Genomic DNA, 25,611 nt, shown 5'->3' with positions numbered 1-25,611 from the left:
CAAGACTGGATGCTGCCGCCCACACTGGGGAAGGCGGGTCCTCTACCGAGCCCACTGACTCGAACGCTCATCTCTCCTGGAAGCACCTTCAGGGGCCACACCCAGAAACGATGCTCTGCCCCTCTCTGGGCCTCCCTTAGCCCAGCCAAGCCGACGCAAAAACTAGCCACGATGAGAATATCTGTGTGTGTGCATGCATTTTCCAGCAGAATAAAGTCTTGTTCCTTTTTGAGCATGGCTATCCCAGTGGCAAATTGTGTGAAAGTGTATCTAAGGGTAAATTTCCTGAGGATGGGATGGGGCCTCCCTCCCACGATGCAGATGCACCTGGTGCTCAGGACCTGCCTGGACTTAGCAGATGCTCAGTAAGTGGTGACTGGATGGACATCTGAATGGCTTAATGAGATTCTTCCCTCACCCCCGACGGCTGGACCACAGAAACCGGGGTCATGAGAACACTTACGACCTGCAAGGTGCTACGACTCACATCGCCTTAGTGTTTGTAATTTATGGTGATCACTGAGAGCACTTTCTGTGCTGATGAGTGTACTCTGTGTCTTCCACTGTAAGTAGAACCTCTCAGAGAAAGTTTCAGAAGAAACGTGTCTGTTTCGGATTATTTGTGAGCCTGGTCCTGGACGCTGCTGGTGGCTTCAGGTCACAGCACGCACACAGGGTGCAGATCTGGCACCTTCCGCGGTCTTCCAGCCGCAGGGAGACTGGCTGGGAAGGACCTCATCTCGCCGGATTGTGTTGGGTGACGGGTGTCACGGCGGAGAGTGAGTGAACGGCGTCAGAGGATGAGAGGAGACCTTTCAGAGGTCATTTAGGGTCCCTGAACCACCCTGTTTCAAAGCCAGCTGCACGTCTTAGTACTGGTCTCCACAAAGAGTGCCGTCTGGTCTATGTCGGCGCACGCCTGTCTGGACGTCCCTGCAGGGACAGCCACGCTCCTCCAAACCCCACCTGATGTTCTAGTGTGGGGTATCAGGTATGAACGTCCACAAAACGTGTGCTAAAACTTATAAAAGGTGCCATTTAAAATTCATATGGACTCTACTATTTTTAAAATAAAGACCAGATAAAATGTTCATATATTGTTTCCTTTGAGCGACTCAAAATTCCCTGCAAGGTATCACCACAGTAAAGCTCCTTCATTAGAAACGTGCATGTTTAACCACGTTCTCTTAAAACATTTCAGCTCTGTTTGAATTTTGATATAATACTATCTTCTAGTGATCAAAATCCGGGGTCAAGGTGGGGCCATAGTTGACCCAGTTCAAAAGCACATCATTTTTGCCTCTTTTGTCAGAATGGTTGGGTCACCACCCCAAGCTCTGAACCCGTCTGACCTCTGTTTTCAGAGAAACTGTCCCGAACATCTCCGCTTTCTTGTCATCTTGCTGTGGCATTGGTGGGGCTCACTTGTCAAATTAATTTGAGTTTTTAGAGATTAAAGAGTCAAGCATGAAAAAGCATGAAGGCAGGTACCTTGTGGGAAACTACAAAGCGTGTGAAAAACTCGTTATGGCTAAAAATCCGGGGTTTCTCTCGCACTTTACTGTGTCCTTCTGGAGAAAGCATGTCTGCTTTTGCTGTCACTGGCATTTGTGGTTCAGGGTGAGTCAAAGGGGGGCTTTCTAGCACGTGCTGGACCAGAGGAGCGATTTTAGAGTAAATCAAAGCCCACAGGAAGCCCCTCCACCCTGGGGCAGCCTCTCCGTCTCTGATTCAATGGCCGTGTGGAAGGTCCCAGGACATGTGAACCTTGCAGTTTCACAGACACAGAACGAGGACACACCCAGGGCGGTTTCCCACACACGCCGACCAGCACTGCTGCCTCCAGTGTTTCCTCCGTGGCACTGATTTTGATGAGCTCCTGGCACCACGATAGTAAATACCATTCCAGAGAAATTCCATCTTCACTTACGTAACAGGATGCAAGATGGGGGCTTCCGGCCTTGGCATCAAGTGAAACACAAGTGCGGCGGACAACAGGTCCCCGTGTGCGTGTGACATGGATCCACACATGTGGGTTTTCAAAGAAAAGCATGAAGAGCCAGCTTCAATTTCCTTTTCAGATTCCCTTCCATTACAGGTTATTACAAGACATTGAACATAGTTCACTGTGCTGCACAGTAGGACCTGCTGTTGGAATCTGAAGAGGAACATACATGCACAGTGGAATCACTCTGCTGCAGCCCTGAAACTAACATGACACTGAAAATCAACCCCACTTCAGTCAGTCAATCAAAAAGCAAAATCCAGCTTCAGGCCTCTCGGGCCCTCCGGGTGGTGATCAGAGTCTGGAGACAGGAAAGCCCAGGCAGGAGGCTGAGTGGAACAGGACTGTGGCCGCGTGTGTCCCCCTTCGTGAAAGGGGTGAGCGGAGCTGCCCCAGCTCAGCTCCTCTGGTGATGGGGACAGAGTTGCCTCCAGGGTTTTGCAAGGTGCACCTTGACGCAGAGCCTGACCTGTGCCCGGAGGTGTACGTGGACTGGGGTCTTTCTGTCCTGGAACATTTTATGGTCTAAGTCCTGTGGATGAGGGGGCTGGGGAAGCATGGATACATCCTCACTCCCAGCTGCGGGGCAGGGAAGCCAGGCGTGTGCAGGCGGGACGTGAAGCTGGGAGCTGCGGGGCTCAGCAGGGCAGCTGGGAGGGTCAGAGGGGACCTGGTCCATCAGGGCTGGTGATGCATGTCTGACCTGCAGGCTGCAGGGGCCGGGCAGGCAGCCGTGGGAGGGGAACACACCAGCCAGGTGTCTGGAGCTGGAGGAGGGGCCTCCGCAGAAGGGCCGGGAAAGCTCACCCGAGTCCCAGTGAGAAAAAGAGCAGTCAGGGGCCAGAGTCAGCCAGGCCCCGCCCGCCTGCCCCGCCCCGCCCCGCAGGAGGACCAGCGGAGATGGTGGAGCAGGTGGCCAGCCCCACTGCCCACTCAGGCCGGAAGTGCCCGGGGAGGCGCTGACTTCATAGCAGAGCTGAGTGTGAGGACCTCACGGGACTGGGCTTCTCATTGCCGGTGAAACCATGTCTGTCTGTCCAGGGAGGCAGAGAGGACAGAGCCTGGATGCCCACCAAGGGGCGGGCTCAAAGGCGTGGAGGAGGGAAGGACAGGCTGCTGCATGTGCTCGCGGAGCTGGACGGTTTCAGGATGAACCGGGTGACATGACTCAATGGCTGGGCTCTCAGTCAGCACCCACAGGGAGAACCCAAATCCCGAGTTTCAGAGAGACTGTGTTTCGGAAGGGACTTGGGTCTGCTGGAACATTCCAGGTGACACAGCTCTCCGGGCAGCACAGACTGAGCACACAGCAGTGGGGACCAGTTCTGCTGCCCCCACATCCAAAGCCAGGCTGCGACCCACCAGCAAAGTGGCCCCTTTCTCTAGGCTGTCCCCGCGGTCATGGGAGAGGGCGGGGCGCCCTGTCCTTTAGGGGCGAGAGAGCATGAGGGCAGCCCCTCACCACTCTCTCTCCAGCACTGATTTCCGTATTTCCTGTTTTCTCAGAGTCCTTGCTGTTGAACTTCTCTGAATTAGGACATGATGACGTGAAGACTGGTGTCCCTAACACTGCTCCTGTCAGAAAGGACCCGTAGGGCGCACAGGACACCGCGCACGCCTGGGCTCAGGATGGGCATTCTTGGCTTTTCCAGCTCAGGCTACCCAGGGGCTCCTCCGTGCACACTGGAAGCAGCCTGCAGTGCTCCGCCCACTGCCCTCTGGGAACCCTCCCTCCAGAAAGCCCACTTTTCAGAAATGGAAGATATATTGGAAGAGGAAAGTCCCTCTCTTTAAGTGAGAAGTTCCCTCCTTTAAGACAGTGTTCATAGCAGCACTACATACAGTAGCCAAGAATATAAACAACCTAAATGTCCATACACAGATGACTGGATGAAGAAGATGTGGTGTATTTTCACAATGGGATACTACTCAGCCATAAAAAAGAATAAAATAGTTAAAAAAAAAAAAAAAGAATAAAATAATGCTATTTGCAGCAACATGGATGGACCTGGAGATCGTTATTCTAAGTGAAGTAAGCCAGAAAGAGAAAGAAAAATACCACATGAGATCACTCATGTGTGCAATCAAAAAAGAAAGAAAAAAGAGGACACCAGTGAACTCATCTACAAAAGACACTCGCAGACATAGTAAAGAATCTTATGATTACCAGGGAAAGGGGGTGGGAAGGGATAAATTTGGGAGTTTGAGATTTGCAAAGGTTAACCACTATATACAAAAATAGATCAAAAAAACAAATTTCTTCTGGACAGCACAGGGAACTATATTCAATATCTTGCAGTAACCTATAATGAAAAAGAATGTGAAAACGAATATATGTATGTGTATGCATGACTGGGACATGATGCTGTAACTAGAAACTGACACATTGTAACTGACTGTATTTCAAAAAAATTACTAAAAAAGAGGCACTTATAATACGAGCTACTATTGATGAGGACAACATCAGCGTGGGCGAGTGTGCCAAGAGGTGGAAGTGCTTTCTCTCACTATGTTCCTGATCTCAGGGGTGTTCCATCTACATCTTACCAAGGAGAAAATGAAGGTTTAAGAGGTTAGATAGTGCCCTACGTCACTTGACCAGTTTTCACCTGGAGTGTGTCCTGTCTTCTTGGCTGGATCTCTACCTCTTAACGGCCATGCTGAGCAAAGCTAAGCTTTGGAATAAATGACTAATAAGGCGTCAAGACAGGCCGTGATGCTGAGCACAGATGGATAACGAGGGATGAAATCAGCTGCCTCAGGATGAGTCGGGTTTTGTTCCCCTGTGTGTTATTCTTGGCAGGTCTGCTGAGAAACGGAGCAGCTGGCCGTCTTGCTCTGGGGTGACGGGCCTCGCCCTGCTCTGCTGCGTAACAGAAAGCAGAGAAAGGGACGATTGATGGAACATTGGTTGCTCCTTCTAACACTCAGATCCAGCATCAGAACCACGAGGACGGAGCCTGGGCGGGTCCAGAGCAAACCCAGGGAGAAGCAAGTGACCCCCGCAGGCGGTCAACAGCAGGCAGCTCGCGCTCCAGCCCCACAGACCAGCCTGCCCACCGCCCACCGCCCACCGGGTGCGACCCGGCATCTCCCCAAGGTGGGAAGGGCAGCAGCCTGTGACTCAACGCCCTGGGGCAGTTTGGGGTTTACTCTCTCCTCTGTGTTCCTGACCTGCACTGACTTACATCCACCGGCCTAAGTCATTCCGGTCTTACTAACAAGCTCAGCTCACTGAGGAAAAACGGGGCGGTCCCTAACCATGCAGACTCAGGCGCACACCCTCATCCTTCACACCTCGTTAGGAGAGGACGAGGCTCCCTTCAAATAAACTCAACATTTCTATTGTTTATGTTTTCCCACACGATGAATGTATCTCATCGCCTGTCATTTAAAAATTCTGAAACATATGCAGAAAAATCACTCAATGTCCTGCTACCTAGAGGCACAAACCGTGCGTCTGGACGCACTTCCTCCCAGTCTGCTGTTTCCATTCTACTTGATGGACATCCTACTGCATAAACAGGTGACCCCTGTGACAGGCGTGTCCTTGTCACTGTGCTCTTGAGAGAACTTGCAAGCTGATGATTTATTTTGAGCAGCTCCAGGATGAAATTCTGGTACTTTATGAAATCAGGATAATCATCAGAAAAATATAAGTGCAAAATATGAACACGTTTTCTTTACGTGTAGAATACTGAGGGCTCTCAGGTTGCCTCCTGATGCAAATCTTTAAAAAGTAGCTAAGGGCTTAGCCTTGAAGATGTCAGTCTATTGTACCCCCACCCCAAACATGGAGAAGAGGGTGTGGGCAGAATTGTAATAACAGATCCTCAAGTCTGTGTTACGGCTTGCTAAATAATAATGGTTATTTTTATTTTAAAAAATTCTAGATACAGGTCACACTCATGACAAAGGGCCCTGCGTGTCTGCGGGGACAGCAGGGTGGGGGACACAGAGCCTCTGAGTCTCCTGCTGCGGTTCCGCACCTGGACAGCGTCCCCACGCTGAGCTGGGGGGACTGTCCTCACTGCCTGGTGGACGGTGTCCCCGCTGACAGTGACGTGAACAGTAAGAGGGAGGCCCTGGAGAGAGAGGGACGAGAACCAGCTCCAGAAGCAACCCTCGCTGGTAGAGAGGAGGAAGGCAGCAAACGGGGACGAGGTGCCAGGGGCGACCCAATCTCTGGTTCACACGCCAGGTATTTCATAGCGGACGGTGACCAGCTGTGTCCCGTCCCCTAAAGCAGAGCCAGTTGGCCTCATCTGCAATCTGGAGGGTTTCTCGCTTTGAACAGGGACCTGGGGGCAGTGCTCTGTGTGCGGGCCGGGCCAGGCCCCGCGGACTCTGCAGTCACGGGAGACACGTTACATCAACGGTTTTAAAAATCACCGTCGTCATAAGTGCCAGAAGGAGAAATACACACAACAGATTCTTCCCAGGATTCAGGGTCGCCTGGCTTAGCAAATAAAGGTAGAGGGTGCCCTTCTTCCCAGCGGCCTTTCCACGGCGGGGCGCTGGGCAGGGAGAGGGGAACATCCAGGCAGAGGGAAACGCACCTCCCAGCCCCCGCCCGGGAGGGCCTTCCTGCACACGGAGTCTACGACAGACACGAGGAAACCCAAACCCACACCAGGTACACGAGGCTGTGCCCAGAAGTGGACACACTGTGAAGCCACTACACATCAATTCAGAAAACAAAAAACAAACACAAAGCCAGGCCAAGTGGAAACAGTTGAATAAACATACCCAGTGAAAAGTTTTAACAGCAGAGCTGAAGGTTCGTCCCCCGGAAATCAGCCTGACTCACCGGGTCCTTTTCTCCTGATGGTTACAGCAGGGTCCTGCTGCAGGCAGACACCCTCCTGGCTCCTAGCATCGATCCAGGCCCAGAATGTTCTCCCAGGTCATCCAGTTCTCCTCCAAGCACTGACTGCAGATACACTCCTTATCAGTCCCCCGAACACCTGCATTTTCAGTATTTTAGGTTGTGAGTCCCTGGCAGTGAGGACCCCCATCCAGGGAGCAACATCTGTTGGAGTCGGTAACTTTACTGGCCTTGACTTTACCCAGCCCCACCCACCTTCCTCACAGCCCTCCAGGCCCCTCCTTCGGTCGTATCTGGGGGCAGGAAAGGGCAGGCTCTCGGTCAGACGGGGCCAGCTTGGCTGACTGACCTAACAGAACACCTGCGAGGCTGCTCTCACACCTTTAAAACAGACCAAGGATGCTAGCTTTAATAAATTCCACACAATTTGCAACGTTTTAGCACGATGCCTAATGCATATTAAATATCACAGCGACCATTCGCTTTCCAAACGTCCCTTAAGATGTCCACAGCTTTCTTACTAGAGTGTGTTGTGATTTTGTACCAGTTAGGAAAACGCTGGTCATTGGGTTCCAAACAGGAAAACTTAGCTGCTGACCTGGACTGAACTTCGCTGGCCGGGGAGTGCTCAGAGCACCTGCAGACTCTGAGGGGTGAGGGCCAGGGACAGTGAGAGCTCAGACAGCTGCTGGGGTCTGGGGACTCAGCCCCTTGCAGGATTACACTTCCTCCAACCTCTAAGCTCACACTCATCCGCATTTAAATCCGTCTGCCTCTTGCCTGCCAACCTGAAAAACCAAACCAACCCAGTTTCCCATCTCTTAATGTGAAGAGATTAACATTAAACTCCCAGCGGCTTAATGTTATTTGCGTGTTGGACATGTCACCGTGCACTTCCTCTTCGAAGCGTCCCTACCGCGTTAAAATAGCCCCTTCCCAGCGCTGGTCGTAAGGGGACACTGCTGTTTCACTCTCCTTCGTTTAAAAGAGCTCTGTCCTTGGCTGCCTGCTCCAAACCAGCCCGCTCTCCGTGGAAGGGCTACTCTCAGCCCATGATTCATACTGGCCACTTTTCAGCAAGTTACGAAACACGGATGGCGACTTCCTGGTCCAATTAACAGACAAGGAAACAAAGCTGTGCCAGATGGAGCAACACCATTGTTATTCTGAACTGCTGTCCGGGCTCCTGAGAGGCTTGGTATGTTTGTCTTCAGCTGTGGGTGTCTCCTCCCTCGAAGAGCGTGTCGTCCTTCAGTCAGGTACTGTTTCTGAGATTTCACTGCGGTATTTCTCTTAGTAACGAGTGTGCAAAGCACTGGAGAATTCTATGACTTACACACAAAAATCTGTGACTCCTGAGTTTACAGTTTGAAATAACCATGGAATCCTTAGGAGTGAGGTCCTGGTGCCAGTTCTTACGCAAGTTAATAAAAGGTAGCTAACAGCTCCCTAATTTCAGCCTTGAGTTTCTTTAAATTACTGACACAGGACCCGAGTGAACAGCCCACAGAAGAGAGGCATAAAAATGTGCACTGTGTCATAAAGCCACAAGTTGCAGTGCGGCGATAACTCTAAACTTCAGTCACTAAGTTTATAAAATGTAAAACTTTCTGAAGCACCTGAAGACTTTGTGGCAGCTGCACACCAGTGTTGGCAAGTTCTCCAGTAATTCAAAATGTGCAATTTACTGGGGGCAGGGGGAGGGGTAAATTAGGAGTCTGGGATTAGCAGATACAAACTACTATATACAAAACAGATAAACAAAAAGGCCCTACTGTGCAGCACAGGGAACTGTATTTGATAGCTTGTAATAACCTATAATAAAAAAGAATATGAAAAAGAATACATATGTATAACTGAATCACTGTGCTGTACACCTGAAACCAGCACAACACTGTAAATCAACAAGACTTCAATTTTAAAAAAATGTGCACTTCAGCACTAGTAACAAGACACATGGTTAGAAACAAAGTAACGGTGGCGTATAAGTGATACATTAGAGTTCAATGAAAGAACATGAATTTGGGACAGGATATCAAACTGGAAAATGGCTAAATGAATAATCAAAGAATTCCTGACGTGAGCCTCCAAGCAGCCAGAACTAAATAGTGACCGCCTCCTGTAAGTGAGAATAATTTGCACAGCAAGGATTTGACTTTGGGAGCCCAGCGTGTGACCAGAGTGCTTAGCCCTTCGCCTTTTCTTCCTTTTCTATTTTGATGACAATTTTGTGGTTTGACACCGACTCAGACAAGGGAGAGTCACCCCTTTTAGGTTAGGATCTGCCTTGGCCTCCTGCTTCCCTTTATGACCTGCGCCCCTCCCCAGCCCCTCTGGGGTCCTGGCCCTGCGTCTGTCCTGGGCGTTGAACCAGGTGTCTTGTACCAGGGAACTGAGCCAGTGTCAGGGAAACGAATCTGAGTTTTAATCCCTCCTGTGTTCTGTGTCCTCTGTGGGTAACAGGTAAGTTATTTCATTATTCACATTTGTTTTCTCTAACTATGAAGTGATTACACAAGGTTGTCGGGAGGAATACACGTATGAAATGTTCTTAGGTAACATAGTTCTCCAAACACGAACTACAATCAGCGTCTCTGCCACCTTCTTCATTTTGGGGATACGATTTCTTTGTCTTTTGCCAAATGCGGCTATAAAATAAGATCTTTAAAAATCTCTTGGTTTTCTGAGGCTTGGAGAGTTGTATTTTTGAATTCTAGCTCTCATTTTTTCCCCTTGAACAAATGGCCACAAATGTCTAAGAGTTACTGTCTCTGAAGTTGAATAGCCATTTGATGGATACGTTTGGCTCTGCTTCTCTCACCAGAATGTGGAAATGAATTGTGGGCCATACTTTCCCTAGAAATAGGACATCTCCCCTTTTTTGGAAATCGTTGGGTGAAGTCTGAAGAGGGAGGGATTGGACTGGATTAAAAGTGTCAAGATGCAGAGGTCCCAGGTGTTTGGGAAAAACCCACAGGAGAAGGGGAGAAAAGACCGGTTTCACCAAGCAGTTGATTTCAACAAGACGTTGTTTACCTACTTGACGTCATATCAGCAGGCAAGCATTTAGGTGCCTCAGCTGTGAGCTCGAGTCTGCATTCCAAGAGCGCACGGACACGTGTGTGGAGATGCCGGCTGAAAATTGGTGCGCACACCCCCCGGGGCACGTCTGGTCCCCACAGGCCGGCCTGGCTCAGGTGCTGCCACCACGACTTTTTAAAAAATGGTGTGACTTCACAGTAACTTACCATTTATTACAGGAATACCTTTGTAAAAGAAAAAAGTCACTTGAAAAGCGCAGTATGTGGCGGTTTAATTAAACAGCGGGTGACAATCACGTGGTTTAAATCATCGGTGGGTGGTTTTTTCTGAGACAGTTTTTTTTCCTCAAGCTTTAATAATAACTTTCACATTATTTACCACCTTCCACAAACTATACTCAAATAGTTAACGTTAAGAATAAAAGTATTTAAGTTAATGATTTTTAAGAAACTTTAAAAGGAACCGTTGTGGAAGAGAGTGTTCTGTGACGACCTTAGTTCGCGATGTCGTCCTTGTGTTACCTTGTAGGCCTCTCCTCCACGGAGTTTCCACCCTAGGCTTCTGGCGCGTTTCCTCTCTCCTACAGCGACTCCCACCTGGGACCACACCCTGGGTCCCCCCCGTGATGCGAGCTCCCACCCAGACCGTTTCCATCGGGAACCACACAGCCGCCTGCCCTAAGACTCAGCTCAGTGAATCTCTTTAGATCCCACACTCCACTGGGAAGACCTCAGTCTCCAAAAATCACCTCAGAGATCGCCTCTTTTCTCTGGAAGCACCGGAAGCCAAGTAGAGGACAGACTGGAACAGGATCGGCTGAGAGCATTAGTTTTTCCCTGTTTTTTTGTTTTTTTCTTGAGTCAGAGGGAAATGATCCCTCCCCCCAACTCCCGCTTCTGTTTTTTTTTTTTTTAACCTGATTAAGAGCTGAGACATAGCCCTTTCCCTCCGTGAATCAGAGCAACAGTAGGAAACGCCGACTCTTGGTGCCTGAACGCCCCCTTCCATTTTCATCTTTTAGAACTTCCCATCCACGCTTGAGGTATGATCCTCGAGTCTCGCTGGTCTTTGTACGTCGAGCGCTACATGCAGATGGTCTGGTGGAATGGGTGCCGGGTGACTGTGTGCAGAGGGCTGGTCCAAAGGAGACATTTCTGGGCCCCCCACCACGGCCTCATCACAGTGTGACCTTGTTCTCCCAGAATGCAGGGCTTCCGGGCTTGCCAGCAACACTTATATTTACATGAGAGTTATTTTAGCGTAAGAAGCTGATTCTGCAAGTGTGCGTACACACACACATCCCACTTGAGTTTCATAATAATCTGACGTCAAGTTTACTGGAGATTGGTTTTTCTATTTCATGAATGGGGAAACTGAGGCTCAGAGGGTTCAGTGAGTGTCCCAGAGTGTGGACATCAGCTTGTGGTGAATGTGGGTCCACGATCCGGGCTTGAGGGCCCTGTTCCTCTCCCGTCCGACACCTGACAACCCCTTGCCGGGTGAGGCTGGCTGAGGGATGGCAGAATCAGAACTCTGAAGTATTTCAACAGGTTGGAATACTAGCCAAGAAAACCCAAAAGATGAAATTTAATGGGGAAAAATACAAGGTCTTAAGTTTAGATTATTCAAAAAAAAATCTGATAAACTATAGTTACCAGAGGGGAAAAGGCAGGGGAGGGATAAATGAGGAGTTTGGGATTAGCAGATACTAACTACTATGTATAAAATAGATAAACAACAACTTTATACTGTACAGCACAGGGAACTATATTCAATATCTTGTAATGAGTCAAAATGGAAAAGAAACTGAAAAAATAAATGTATGTATGTGTATGTATAACTGAATCGCTTTGCTGTCCACCTGAAACTAACTAACTAAATCGACTACACTTCGATAGGAAATAAGAATTTAAAAAACCCCCAAAACAAAAACAAACAACCAAAAAAATTCTTAAGTGCAGATGTGGGAGGGCAGGAGGGGCCCTCACTTGTTCACGTGGAAGAATGTAGGACCGAGGGGTGAGCCTATGATGGACGGAAACACTCAGTGCAAACGGACGACGCTTCCACAGCATCGATGGGAGCAGAGTTCAGTTTCAGGAAGTGAGAAGGATGCCTCTCGGTGCTGGCGGTGAACCGCCGGGAATCTGCCCTCGATTTTAGCCACTGCATTTGAGCAGGACAGCGACAAACTGGTGTTTGTGTGGAGCGGGGTGACCACGGCCACCACAGAGCAGCTGGCAGCCTCAGAGCCTAGGTCCCACTGGACCAGCCCTCCCATCCCCGTGTCCACGGAACCTCTGTGAGTGTGCAGGGGCTTAAATTCTCTTGGTAACTTCTGGATCTAAGCTCCTCTCCAGTCGAATCCCAGCATCCTGAGGGCTTGTTTCTAGTGTCCTCTCCATGGACCCAGCCAGCCCGGCCTCCTGTTCCAATTTCCAGAGTCCCACGTGCACCACGTGTTTGGGACTAAGAGACTTGACTGATAATCTGGGAAGACGAGGAAGGTTTAGGGAGTGGGGACAATAAAAAATTCAAACTGAAAAGCAGGCGTCCCCCTTCCTGAAACTCCTTCCTCCGCCGTCCCGCCTCTGGGGATTTCTTCTGTCTGCTGGTGCACTCCCAGCACCCTGGTCCCCGGGGCTGCTCTCCACCCTCCCCCCCTTCCTCCCGACTTCCTGCGGGGACCCCGCGTGTCGTCGTCGTTGTTGTCTCTCCGCAGTCAGGCCAGCACCCCGCTCTCCAGAGCAGTTCCCGCCCACTTGTGCACACACAGAGCTGTCTGGTGCTCAGCCACACAAACGTGCCACCCCAGGGGCTCATCCTCGACAGAAGCCACTTTTTCTAGAACGGACTCGTGCATTTCAGTAGCATTTTATTCCTGTTATATGGAAAACGAAGGGTTTGAAAACGGCAGCTTCCTAGCACCTATTTTAACTCATTTAAAGCAATCAGCTCATTTAAAATTGCTATGTGAGGGAACCCGCACCTTCTCCATCGTCCTCATGTACGATAAATAGAAACTTCCACATTTTGACCATAGAAAATGCATTTTATGTAAACGCAGTTGTTTTGTCATTGTAAGTGAATTCTGCTGGTCACAACACAGGCTTTGAGGTCGGGAAAGAGCAGTGTGACGCTGTCCATATGGAACGGGTCTGGGGCACATTTGGGGACGGGAGTCACGAAAGGCTGAGACTAAATGGAGAGGACGGTGCAGTTCGCTTGTGCACAGTTTGCTCCACATTCATGGAAGGAGGCAGGAGAGACAGAGAAACGGACAATCCCGAGTTCAGTCCACAGGAAGGAGGGGCAGTCGTCACCTCCAGCCGGGCTCGGGCCGTGGGGAGGCGCTCAGGCAGGAACCCGAGATCTGGGAGCCAGAGAGGGTGGGAAGCAGAAACAGCCTCTGGGAGGAACAGTTCCAGTCGGAGCTGCGGGTTGTTTCTGGAAACCACCGTTCGCGTCGCTTTCAGAGTCCGAGGCAAACAGCCGAATCGGCTGTGGCTGAGAGCTGAGACTGGTGTTCCCGGGAACAGTGGGGGAACAGTGGGCGCTGCCGGCCGAGCGGCGGCCGTTCACAGGACACAGCAGTGTCCGTGCCCGCAGGGCCCGAAGACACGAACTCGCTCCTCCCCGCCCGCGGCCCCCCTGGGGAGGGGGGAGGCCCGGAGGTCCTGATGGGCCCGTGAGAGCACAAGTCTTGAGGGGGCGTCAGCCGTGAAGCCCCACCTTGCAGATTCAGGATTTGTCTGCACGTCCCGCAAGGTTGGAGGACCCCGGGGACCAAGCAGAGTGTGCGCGGCCGGCAGGCCTGTCCCCAGCTCTGCCGGGTGGGGAGACGCCCTTCAGGCCGGGGCTCCTGTTCCTGAGACGGGGGCCAGAGGTGCCACGTCGGTGGTGAGCAAGGCACCACGTGGGCCCACCTCGTGCCCCTCCTGGTGCTGGAAGGGCCTGCTCCTGTGACAGCCGCAGAGGCGGGAGGAAACCTTGCAGAAACCGTGTTTTCTCCATGAAACGTCATGTCCCACCAGGAGCACACCTTGCCCCTTCAGTCTGGTCACACTCAAGCCCGGGCCCTGGACAAGGGACACAGGAGGGCATGAAGACGGAGAAGAAATGTGACCACACAGCTCCTGCTGTGAATCAGGACCCACTTACTCTCTCGACAATGCTGGCGCCTCCACGTGACACAGGGAGACCAGCACAGACTGCGCTCGGCCACTTTCCGGGTGCCACACAGGGGGCGTGTGGGGCTGGGCCGAGCTCTCGGTGCCCTGCGCACTTCACTATCCTTGAACAGCAGACGAGGCGGTGCTGGTTCCCGGGGACTGAAGACGACTGAGGTGATGTGCCACAGTGTCTCCGTGTGACCGAGGACAGCAGTTGTCACTGTGTCACAGGGAGATGGTGGAGGCAAGAGCTCAGGGGCGGGCGCGACGATTCTCCGAGCGGTGGGAGGGACGCTGGGGTGGGTGTCTCGTCCACCGCCCTCCCCAGTCCCCCCGCAGCGGAGCCGGCAGCCCCGAGGCCGAGACTCTGGCCATTCTCTTCAGGGCTGTATTCCAGCCTCCCTGACGCACGTCACACCAGCAGTTGCTCCACACGCGTCTGCCTCAGGAAGGCGCACTTTTCAACATTTTTGCAGCAAATGCATCAGGTAATCCAACTGCTGGTATTTCCTGAAAGACTGTCTCTCCGGGGAAACATGGGACAGAGCAAAACAAAACCCGGTTCCTGGGTGCTTCTCATTTACAGCAAAATCTGTACCACAACTAGTAAAACGATGAAGAGAGAACATTTTTCTAGGACAGAACTTGGGATTTTGTTGTCGGAAATGTTGTTGTTTGAACAGTTCACAGATGAGAGAAAAGCAAAAATAGGGGGGGAAAAACCCCCAAACGACAGACGCGCTGACTAAGAACGGAGGCGTCCCGGCCTCAGCTGCTGGACTAGGGGCCGCGGCTCTGCGCCCCCGATGGCAGTGAGGCAGCGTCTGCACGCACCCTGCGGTGTGTGCGTTCCTCAGGGCCCACTAAGCAGAAACTGCACTGACATGCACTGCGCTCGTCGGGGGGGAGACTGTGCGACCTGCTCTGCCCCCAGGGGGTCCTGACACACCTGGGGTCCCCAAGAAGGATCAGATAAACCAGCAAATTCCAGGACGCTTGCAGCCCTTTCACAGAAGTGCACTGGAGGAGGCAGGCTGGGTGGGCAGGGGGCAAAGTCAAACATGAACTCCAGCTCCTGGCCGTGGATTCGACGTTACTCTGGTGCAGTGGCCTCCATCCTCCCAGCAGGGACACGGCAGGGCCTGCCTGCTCCCGTGGGGCGTCTCAGCCAGGGAGGGTTTGCCACCTTTCCACCCTCATGTGTAGGTACAAGGAGAGACAAGAAGACAGAAAATACAACACTCTTCTCTTAAAAGGCACAGACTAGGGGAGGACTGAGACTCACTTTAAATAATTCTTGTGTCTTCAGCCAGAACTCAGAACTGTCACCCCCTGAAAGGCCCTTCCGTCCGCAAGCCCACCCAGGACGGAGGCACCATCGGCGCCACTCTAAGCCCAGGAGGGACGCCGTCTGCAGGTCTGTGTTCGCGGAGCAGAGAGGGGAGCCTGGAGAAAGGCAAATCACCACACAGACACAGATCAAACTTCACCACCTGCTCCGAGAACAGGGAGCCTCTGGCCTTCTCAGCTCGCCCTCATCTATCTTGGGCGCCTCCGCCTGGGAACGTGTAGCGATGGGAGGAGCTGGGGAGGAGCAGCCTGGGGCGTCCTGACTTCGTGGAACTGCTGGACCAGCTGCGGAAGGGACCTCACGAGGGCTCAAGGTCCAGCCCGCAGACTGGACAGGGCCTGGTCACAGCAGCGTCACGAGCGATTGCTGTTTTAGCTTCAGTGGGCTCCGAGGCTCCTGGAGTGCAACGTGGTTTCCTTCATAAAGAGTCTGACGACTCGGAGTATGTGCAGCTGCGCTTCAGTTCAGGAGACCCGACGGGGAGTCAGAAGGACACAGCTGGTCTCCAGCCTGAGTGACCACGACCCATCAGTACCGGGGACCGGAGGGCGTGACAGCCGGTCTCCAGCCTGAGTGACCACGACCCGCCAGCAGCGGGGACCGGAGGGCGTGAGAGGCTCAGGAGCAACTCCAGGTCTCCCAGCAAAGCCTAATTTGAACTGGAGCAGTGAGACGACAGATCTGATCACTTTCTAGCTGACAGAAGTTGGGGGGAATTCCTTATTTCTCTGAGCCTGGGTTTTCCTCATTTGCAAAATGGGAGCACGTAGCAGCGGTGAGGAACTAAATGAAAGAAATTGTGCCAGTAAAATCCACTCCCCATGCAGAAGGGCCTCAGAACATTTAAAAAATGAACCCCCCCAAAAAGAATCCCAAATTGCAATTCTGGAAGCTAGCTTTATTGTGCACTCTACATACACCCTGATCTGTGGGAAATGTCTGTTTTTCACAGCCTGTGAGAGGAGCCCTTTCTGGGGCTGGAGGGGAGGCTCCTTCCTGGAAGCGGGAGATGAAATCGTGGCCCCCGAAGCCCAGGAGCTGCTGCAGAGGCGGTGGGGAGACGTTCGAGGCAGGAAGCTTTTTTCCCCAAAGGACTGGAATTATTCCAAAAGCATTCCTAGTGTAATTTGAAATTCAAAGGAAATCAAGGCTTATTTTCGTTCAGCTTCGTGTGACGGCCTCTGTTCTGCGGAGTGAGGCCGGGCCACAGCCGAACCAGGCAGGTAGGACGGAAACACGGGCCGACTGGAAACCAGCGTCTAGAGCTGACATCAACTCGACTTCGTATTTTTATTGGAGTTTAAAATAAATCTGACCCGAACTTGGGATGTGATCTGTTCAGCGACTTCTCCCCCTGTTGAGTCTTCAGAGCCTGTCTGATGCTCGCCTCCCCATTTTACGGGGGGATGTGTTCACCCCCGGAACACATTTCCCTGAATTCCAGGGGGACAGGAGGGCGGGGACTCGGGGTAGCTGGCTCTGTCCTTCCGACCAGGAGGCACGTCCTAGAATTGTGTCCGTTATCCGCAGTCATCCCTGTTTCATTTCAACTCACGTTTATTCTTGATTTTACTTAATACCGTACTTGTCTAAGTAAATACTTCACTACGTGCTTACTTATGTGTCTACACGTTAGAACAATTCAAACCAAACGCCGCTACTCTTGGTCTTGCCACTCCTGTGTGTTCAGACGTGGAAGGGAGCCAGGCATCTCTCACGGAAAGTGTCTTGAACGGTATTCCTACCTTCAGGGGGAGGGACCCCAATGGCCGTAGTAACAGGTTACACGTGAATGTGGCAATAAGTATAAATGCTGCTGCACTGGTTTTAAAGAAAACAAGCTTTTCCTTCTCATGAACCTTTGCCCACTTCGAAGCTTGGAAATACTGAGATGACAACGTTCTCTGTCATTTTCATCTGCCGTCGCAGTCTGACTTTGAGCCAGGACTTGAAGCAGACATACTGGGCTCTTGCAAGAAAGCTCGTTCCCACAAGACTGCCAGCCACGTTCTGCAGACTCAAGATGTTTGGAGAGTTTGGACAGTCATCACAATTTCTGGACACCTGTCTGGGGTGAACAGAGATCTGAGCCCTGAGTATTAATCTGGTTCAGCAGGAGGTACCTCTGTTCATGGCTGGTTGATAGAATTACCCTGTTTCTTCACGGAAACTTAACTGGAAATACCAAGTAATACGTGTTGGTTTATGAAGCATCTGAGCTAAACAATTTGCTCCATGTGCAGGGTGCGCAGACAGGAACGAGCACATTCTCAGGGCTAAGTGACAATTATGTGGAGTAATTGCTCCAATGTCTGGAAAGATTTGCATGGATTGATTGAGCCAAACATTTACTGCTGTCACAGCTAACACTGAGGGCTGTAGGCGAGGGCTGCTTTTTTGTGCCTTAAATGTTCCTTCAGTTTTGCATTCTCCACCCACGAACATCCCAAAGGCATCTCATGCTAAGAAGTGTCTGCCGTCGGGACAATTTGTAGACACTAAAGTCTAGGAAATCTCTTTCAACGCTAAGTATTTGAGAATCTGACACAGGGGGGTGAAAATGGGAGAGGGAATAAGGTGGGTGGTTTCACGCCGTCAACGCCAAGAGGCCTTGTCTGAACGGGGACAACTCGCCACAGAGTTTGCTGCAACCGAGGACTTGCAGGGGTGTTTTGTGAAAATCCCCAGAAGTAGGAGAGAGGCATTACGTTGGGGAAATTCTATGATTAAACTTAATACTCAAAGAAAGAGGAGCAGAAAGCTTCCAACTTTCAGAAAAGGTTCAGGGCAGCTCTACCTAATTCTCCCTTTATTTGAGACAAGTCAGGAGGGATGGACAAGTGATGGTGGTTAAGTGAGGACTCTCACTGGGCCCGAGGCGCTTAGAGCCCTTTCAGTCCCGTAAATTACACACCGTGCCGAGCATGGGATTATTCACGGGGTGATGCAATGGCTGTGTGTCTCTGCAGAACGAACACGAGCCTGATGTGCTGAGTCCCTGCTTCCGCTCAGTCACCTCCTGCAACTCACTGACGTCCTGCAGTTCTGCTCTCTGGACCCCTGACTTTCGTACATTTACCATCTTTTTAAGAAGAATGGCTAACGGGGTTGGACGATTCATATAGATTATTGGCACAGATAAAATCAGGGGAGATTATGTAGCAGACATTTGAGGGGTGACTTAACACTCTTTGCTTGCCTGACCTTGTTGTGCTCCTCAAACTGGGACAATCAGCACCGAGATGGTGGTTCTCACTGTGCAGCATCCAGAACTGCAAGGTGCTTCACACACACTAGCAGACATGCCACAGACATCTTCTGTCCCTGTGATGACCACGCCCATCTCCACCCTCTCCTGGCAGGGCCCCACACACACACTCCCACACCGCCACCACCTGGGAACCACCAACAGCAAGACGCAGGTTTAGTTCCCTGAGTCTCAATGATTACAGAGAATAAACAGCAGCTCGAAGAGTAGAAGGAGAACCCAATTAAGACTCAAGAAATCTGATGTGGAGAACAGGGAGCCCCAGCACTGCTGGTGGGAATGTAGTTCAGTGCAGCCACTATGGAAAACAGCATGGAGATTCCTCAAAAAACTGAAGACAGACTTACCCTATGATCCAGTAATCCCACTCCTGGGCATATATCCTGAGAAAACTCTAATTTGAAAAGACACATGCACCCCAAAGTTCACAGCAGCACTATTTACAATAGCTAAGACATGGAAACAACCAAAATGTCCAATGACAGATACTGGATAAAGAAGAATATATATATAATGGAATACTACTCAGCCATAAAAAAGAATAAAACCATGCTATTTGTAGCAACATGGTTGGACCTAGAGATCATTATACTAAGTGAAGTAAGTCAGAAAGAGAAAGAAAAATATCATATGATAGCACTCATATGTGGAGTCTAAAAAAAAAAAAGACACAAATGAACTTATCTACAAAACAGAGACAGACTCACAGACATAGAAAACAAACTTATGGTTTCCAAGGAGGAAAGGGGATGGGAAGAGATAAATTGGTAGTTCAAGATTTGCAGATACACACTACTATATATAAAATAGATAAACAACAAGGTTCTACTGTACAGCACAGGGAACTATATTCAATATATTATAGTAACCTGTAATGAAAATGAATATGAAAAGGAACCTATGTATGTGTATGTGTGAGTGATCCGTGATGCTGTGCACCAGAAATTGACACAACACCATAAACTGACTATAGTTCAATTTAAAAAAAGATTCAAGAAATATGAATTTAAGTTTAGTACCAAATCTTTAGGAAAAGAAAATCACTGAACGCCTCGAACGTCAGTTTACCCATCCGTTAAATGGCAGTAAACTTTCTCTCCTAATTAAGAAATTCTTGTGAAATCCACAGGCTCTTATGTACATTAACATGCTTTTAACACAGGCCTGAACACGTAGACAGGGAAGTACGATGACAGCTATTCCCAGCAGTCTCTCTGAGTAACGTGATGACCGACGGTCAGGCGGCAGGAAAGGCCCTGCTGTGTGTTAGGCCCCTCCCAGGGCTGGCAGGGAGTTAAAAGGAGGCTGAGGCACCGACCGTGTGTCCCACACTTGGGAGGGCAAGGTAAATGTGTGTGGTCAGAAGCAGGCAACACAAAGACGGTAAATGATCAGAACCAGATGTGCTGCTGGCCACACGTACCAGAGAAGTTCAGGAGAGAACAGTGTGTTCAGCGGAGATGCGACAAGCTAAAAACTGTGAAGGACCCACCTCCACTGCGCACTGTTTGAGATGCACCGTCCTCTTTCATCAACACATGCATTAGGGAAGTCTCAGTCTTCCACGTGTGAATTTTCACAGGTCACAGGTCTGGGGAGTGTGAGTGATTAAGGCTTTCCTCTGCGGGAAACCCCATGAGGGACACTCGCTCGCCTGTCAGTGTAGGAAGAAGCATCGCGTCCTCGGACGCTCAGACTCCGCGTCCTCTCCTGCCGGCTCTGGTCCCCGGGCCCCGGCACCATGCCCATCCTCCCCTCGCCCTGAGCACCTTGGATGTGCAGTGACCTCAGCTGGAAGCCCCGGAAACCCTCCCTGAAGGGTTTGCTCCAACTTCAGGTCTCCCCTGGAATTCTGGTGGACGTGCGAGCCGGAAGGAGCTTTCTACCCTTGTCTTTCTTTATACGTTGAAGGAGCCTCAGTGATGAGGAGATGCCCGTACTCCAGCAGCCTGATCAACCACTCAGTGTATAACACAAGATCATCTGACCATTCAAGTATGACCAACCCCAAATTTCTCATCATCAGGGGCCAAAACTCACATCTCTACTCCTCCTGATGTGGCAACCCTGTTGAACACGCCCCCCTGTAGATGTGACATTGAGCTCACTGGATTGGTGTCCCCGGCCACCCCTGGCACTGGCCCCTCTGCCCTGAGCATGGCTGCCCCCAGGGCCCCGACACCAGCCTCCGTCCCCTCTCCCCAGGCCCAGCTGTCTCTGCACCTGACACCCTCCAAGCTCCAGCCTCCATGTCAGAGCAGGCAGGACCTCTCGTGCCAACACTCTACCAGCAGCTCCAAGTCAAAGTAAACATGTTACTGCCTTTCCCCCTACAGCCACGGTGAGTCTGCCCCTCCTGTGGTCCTTCCTATCCAAATGGCGTGACCAGTCACTCTGCTGTTTGGACCAGGAATTCTACAATCATCTTTATTGCAGCTTTCTGTTTTATTCTTAATTCCAATAAATCACCAAGTCATCAAAAATGTCACCTAGATGCTCCTTGGACCTGGCCTCTCCTCTGTTTCTCTGGCTTTTTCCTCCCTCAGTTTCTTGCCGGCAACTCGTGAAGTAAACTTCTAATTGATTTATCAGCTTTTAGTCTCTTTCCCCAGCAATGATTTCTATTCACTGCTGCCAGTTAGTGTTTTCTTTTAAAATCATTTAATAATAAAAGTAATGAGATGACTGTAAAAATTAAAACAACAGCAGGGCAGGAGGAAAAAGTGAGTCTTTATTACAGTCCCTCCAACCTTGCTCTAAACATGTGCAGAAATACCGCTGCCCTCAGGGGTCAGTGCTTCTGCTGAGATGTCAGGTGTAGCCTGCTTCGTCCTTTGGGTAACTTGCTTTGATTCTTCAGATGCTTTCAGAATTTTCTCTTCATCTTGTAACTCCCTCAAGAGCTCTGCAAGTCTTTCAAGATTTATTCTGCCCAAATTCTGTCTGAAGGCGCCTACATTTCTTCAGCCAAGACTGATTTTCTTCTATTACTTCTCTCAGTGATTTTTTCCCCCAACTCAACTCTGCTTTCTCCTTACAGAATCCTCCTGGACGGACCCTGGCTTTCTTACTCTCCCTCCAGTCTCTGTCCTTTCTCCACATTTATCATCTCTTTTTCTTCCGAGGAGGGGCATGTTGCCCCATCTATTGGAGGAAAAATAATTTGGAGCTTCCATTACTACCCAGGAGAGAAGGGAAGGTTGGTACATGGAGGCTGGGTGGGGAGACGCCAGGACGAGGCAGGTGTGCTAGGAGCCCATGACGGCATTGGTGAGCTGTGGGGGGTTACTGGTGGACACGAATGTCTCTGGGTGACGTTCCGTCCCCAGATTCTCTGCCCCCTGAGTTTGCAGATACTATGGTGTTCCTGTGATCTCTCCTCTCTCGTCTGTTTCCCTTCACGTCACTCTTTGTGAAGATTCAGGCTCATGAATGAAAATGTTTTAAAATGGAACTTACAGAGGTGCTGAACTATCAGTTGGTGCAACTTAGAGAGAAGCAGCAGGTGCAGAAGCAGGAGCCCAGGGGTGAGGAGAGAAATGGAGGAAGTCCCAGGGCATCTTCTGAACTTTCACAAACCGTACAACTGGCAACAGCAGGAGACAATTCTGTCTGTATCTCGAGAGGCAAGGACTCCCAATTACAAACAGCTACATTGTCTGCCTCCTTCCTGCAAGTCTAGGTTTCCTGGAGTGACTGGACCAAGTCCTTGCACCTCTGACACAGGACAGAATTTACCCTCGGGGCGTGTTTGTAAATGTCCGTCACCTGAACAGCACATTCCAGCCCACCCCAAATCCCTGCAGGAGACACCAGCAGCCACAGGAGAGTGGAAGGCAGGGCCCGACCTGCAACGAAGTGCTTACTTAGGGAGAGCTGGAGACTGTCGGTGACACTCGGGGCCGCCAGTCTCTGACATCTCAGTGAGCGATCTTCCTCCGTTGCCGACTGCAGGGGATGAATTAGCTATTGTCGTCCAATCTCTGTCAAATTATATTCATCTACAACTCTGCAGAGTAAACTGTGATCAGGGATTTCATCCAATTCTTTCAATGTGTAATTATTCTTACACAGAACCAGGACCACAGCAGGTTGGTGAAATAAAGTATTTTTTAAATGTCCCTTCCAGAGCAGTTGAGGAACATGAACCTAGTTTGAAAAGCACACATACTGTACGGAGGCCAGGTTTTATTAAAACAAAAGTAAAGATTTGGGCCAATATTTTAGGTGAAGAAGGTATATGTTTTGCTTGGACTTCTTTAAGCATTTATTTTCATTTATTTAGTCTGGCTTTTATTTTGAAAACCAAAAGTGCCAACACTCAGTGGTGTAGCCTGCACTTAGTTGACTTAAAGTTGCACCTGCTTCCTTCGGTTTTGTGACTGTCTTCGACTGTCCCCCGAGACCTCCCACCAGCGACGTCGTAGGTAGTTTTTGAACATGAAGTGTCTCAATTTCTTTTTTCCGTATTAAATGATAGTTCTCTGGTTTTAGTAAATCAGACACAAGTTGACTGCAGCAACTTATCAGGTTAATTTTCTGGAGGCAGAACGAGCCCTTGCCTTTCCATCCATGTCCCGGCGACGCCGGTCCCCAGAGTCTGAGGGGCCGGCCCCTTGTAGCTGTGGGGTGTCCTGCCCTCCTGGCCCCACGGCTGCACTCGGGCTGTGCTGCAGGTCACAGATGGAGGACGGGGTCAAGGTCAGAAGGGCAGGGCGCAGTTCTCCAAGGTGAGCCTGGTCCTTGTTCCCCGCACCTGCTCCTCACCATTCATTCACCTAAACCCTCTTCGTCCCACGCTCATCACCCCACCCCACCCCACCCCGTGGTATCCATGTCCTGCCCTCTCACTGGTATCCGCTTCGTCCAGGATAACAGACGCAGAAATCATGGCTAAGAGCACACCTGTGGTGACTGCTCTTCAAGTGGACTAGTAAGTGCAAGGAAATAGTAAACGTTTTATGCACCTAAGTTGTGGAGTGGTTTGCTCTACACCACTAAGTACGCAAAACACCACTTCAGACACACAAGCCACCACCTATCAGCCAGGCTGCCAAAGAGCCACCTAGTGGCATCGGTGATCCCAGAGCACCGCTAACCAGGCGCGTGTCCTGGGGTGACGCCTCACCTCTGGGAGCCTCTGTTTCCTCCCGAGGAAGTGGCGATGCCGTAACCGCGGCGCCCTCCGCGTGGAGCCCTTGTGAGAACCGGACGGCAGACGGATGTCACATCCTCAGAGACAGGACGTGTGTGACGCTCAGGTGTTACTCATTATCTTCCTCACTGACCGAGAACGTACGAATAAGGAAATTCCACGAATGACAGAGAATGTGTCCTGCGCCTTCACGTCAACGTGATTCTTTCGCCAAATATCAGAACTGGAGCTGCCGTTTAAAAGCCCAGAACGGTGAGAAGTGAAAGGGGCAAAGAGCTGGGAGACTTGCCCGCGAGGAACCCAGACTCCACCTTAGCAACTTCAGGGCGGAGGGCTTCAGGAGCCGGTCACGCTGCCATCTCAGGGTCACAAGGACCGTGGGCCATCTTCTAACAAAGGAGGACACACCGGTGTGGTCCTGGCTCGGGAGACAGGATGCACCACATCCCGGGTTACACAGGAGGGAGGAGACGCGAGGGGTCTCGGGAAACCCCTGGGGTGACCCGTCAGATGGTCTCCGGCCCTCAGCCTGCAGGGAGGGCGGCTCCTGGGCCCGGCCGTCAGGCTGACCCAGACCTTCCCTGGGTGGAGGCAGCCGGGGCAAACCACGAGGGGGAGGCCTTGGCTCCCCTCCTCTTTCCTCTGCCAGGGCCCCCGGGGGCTGCCCCCGCCAGGGCCTGGAGGAGGCTGTTGTGGTCCACGCAGCTCACATCCTGGGGCAGGAGAGTGGGTGGGGTGGGGAAGGAGGGTCCCCAGGGGCCCATGAGAGATAACCAGTCAGCGATACGGGGCCAAGGTGCCAGGGCAGGCTCACGGAGCCTCACGATTAAATACTCGCATTTTCACAGCCTCCGTGCAACCTCACGGCAGCCTGCACCAGAGGGATACTGGCAGGTTCTTCTCTGAACCATGAAGAGACTCTGTAATGGTGCAGGGACCCCAGGGGGTGTGTCTCCATGGCCCCGTGTCCCTCAGCTCCGGGTCACAAGGACCAATTGTGGGCACTGCTCGGTCCCTCGGGAAGGGCTGTGGTCAGTGTCGTCGGGACAGAGCAGCCACCAAAGCCACACCTGGCCGGCGAGGAGGTGACGTCCCTGCAGGTCTGACCCGGACACACCAGGGGTCGGGCTGCCCTGACGGTCCCCGCGCTCCTCTCCCCAGCTCTGCCTCCTCTCCTTTCCTCCTGGGGCAGCTGCCGGTGCCTCAGCGGCCTCTGTGAGGTTTTACCCTGACTTCCAGCTTGCTTACATGCCTCGGGTCCTGTGTCCGGTGGACTCCGCAGCCGTGCGGGTGAGGGTCCGAGGACCACCGTCCACGCCGGAGCCCCGGCTGGTCTCTAAGACCCGTCACCCACCACTGCGCGTTGAGTAGAGGTGCTGAATGCAGGTGTGGCGCTGTCTGAATGCTGGGAGGCAAATGAGGTCCTGTTTCTGTAAATTCACCCGAGGGGCCGGCCAGCCTCCCAGACACACACAGCCAAGTGGACGAAAGACTACGCTGATCTGCAACATGGGTGCAAGAGAAGGTGGACCCGAGTCCTGCTTCAGTTTGGGCCATAATTTACTCTAATTCCATGGCTGCCAGAAAATGGAACATTTCAAACAAACTGTAATGAAAGACAGGTCTTGCCTGGGTTTGATCTCTTTCTAACTTGTCAAAATCCGAAAGCCAGGAAACCATCTGAAGGGGAAGAGAAACACCTGTGTGACAGCTGGGCCCTGGAGGAGGACCCGGTGGGGTCAGGGACCACTGAGACCCCAGGGCACCGGGAAGGCAGTGGCCAAAAGTGG

General features: G+C 51.4%; 1 protein-coding gene across 3 annotated transcripts in view; it reads right to left on the bottom strand.

The window, feature by feature from the left end:
- Positions 1-25,611, bottom strand: part of PALLD (palladin, cytoskeletal associated protein) — a 283,240-nt gene that overhangs the window by 236,758 nt on the left and 20,871 nt on the right. The gene's annotated exons all lie outside the window — the stretch shown is intronic.

Source organism: Camelus ferus, chromosome 31, assembly GCF_009834535.1.
Source record: "Camelus ferus isolate YT-003-E chromosome 31, BCGSAC_Cfer_1.0, whole genome shotgun sequence".
Taxonomy (NCBI): domain Eukaryota; kingdom Metazoa; phylum Chordata; class Mammalia; order Artiodactyla; family Camelidae; genus Camelus; species Camelus ferus.
The sequence above is the reverse complement of the archived record's forward strand: the minus strand, read 5'-3'. Positions and strand labels throughout refer to the sequence as shown.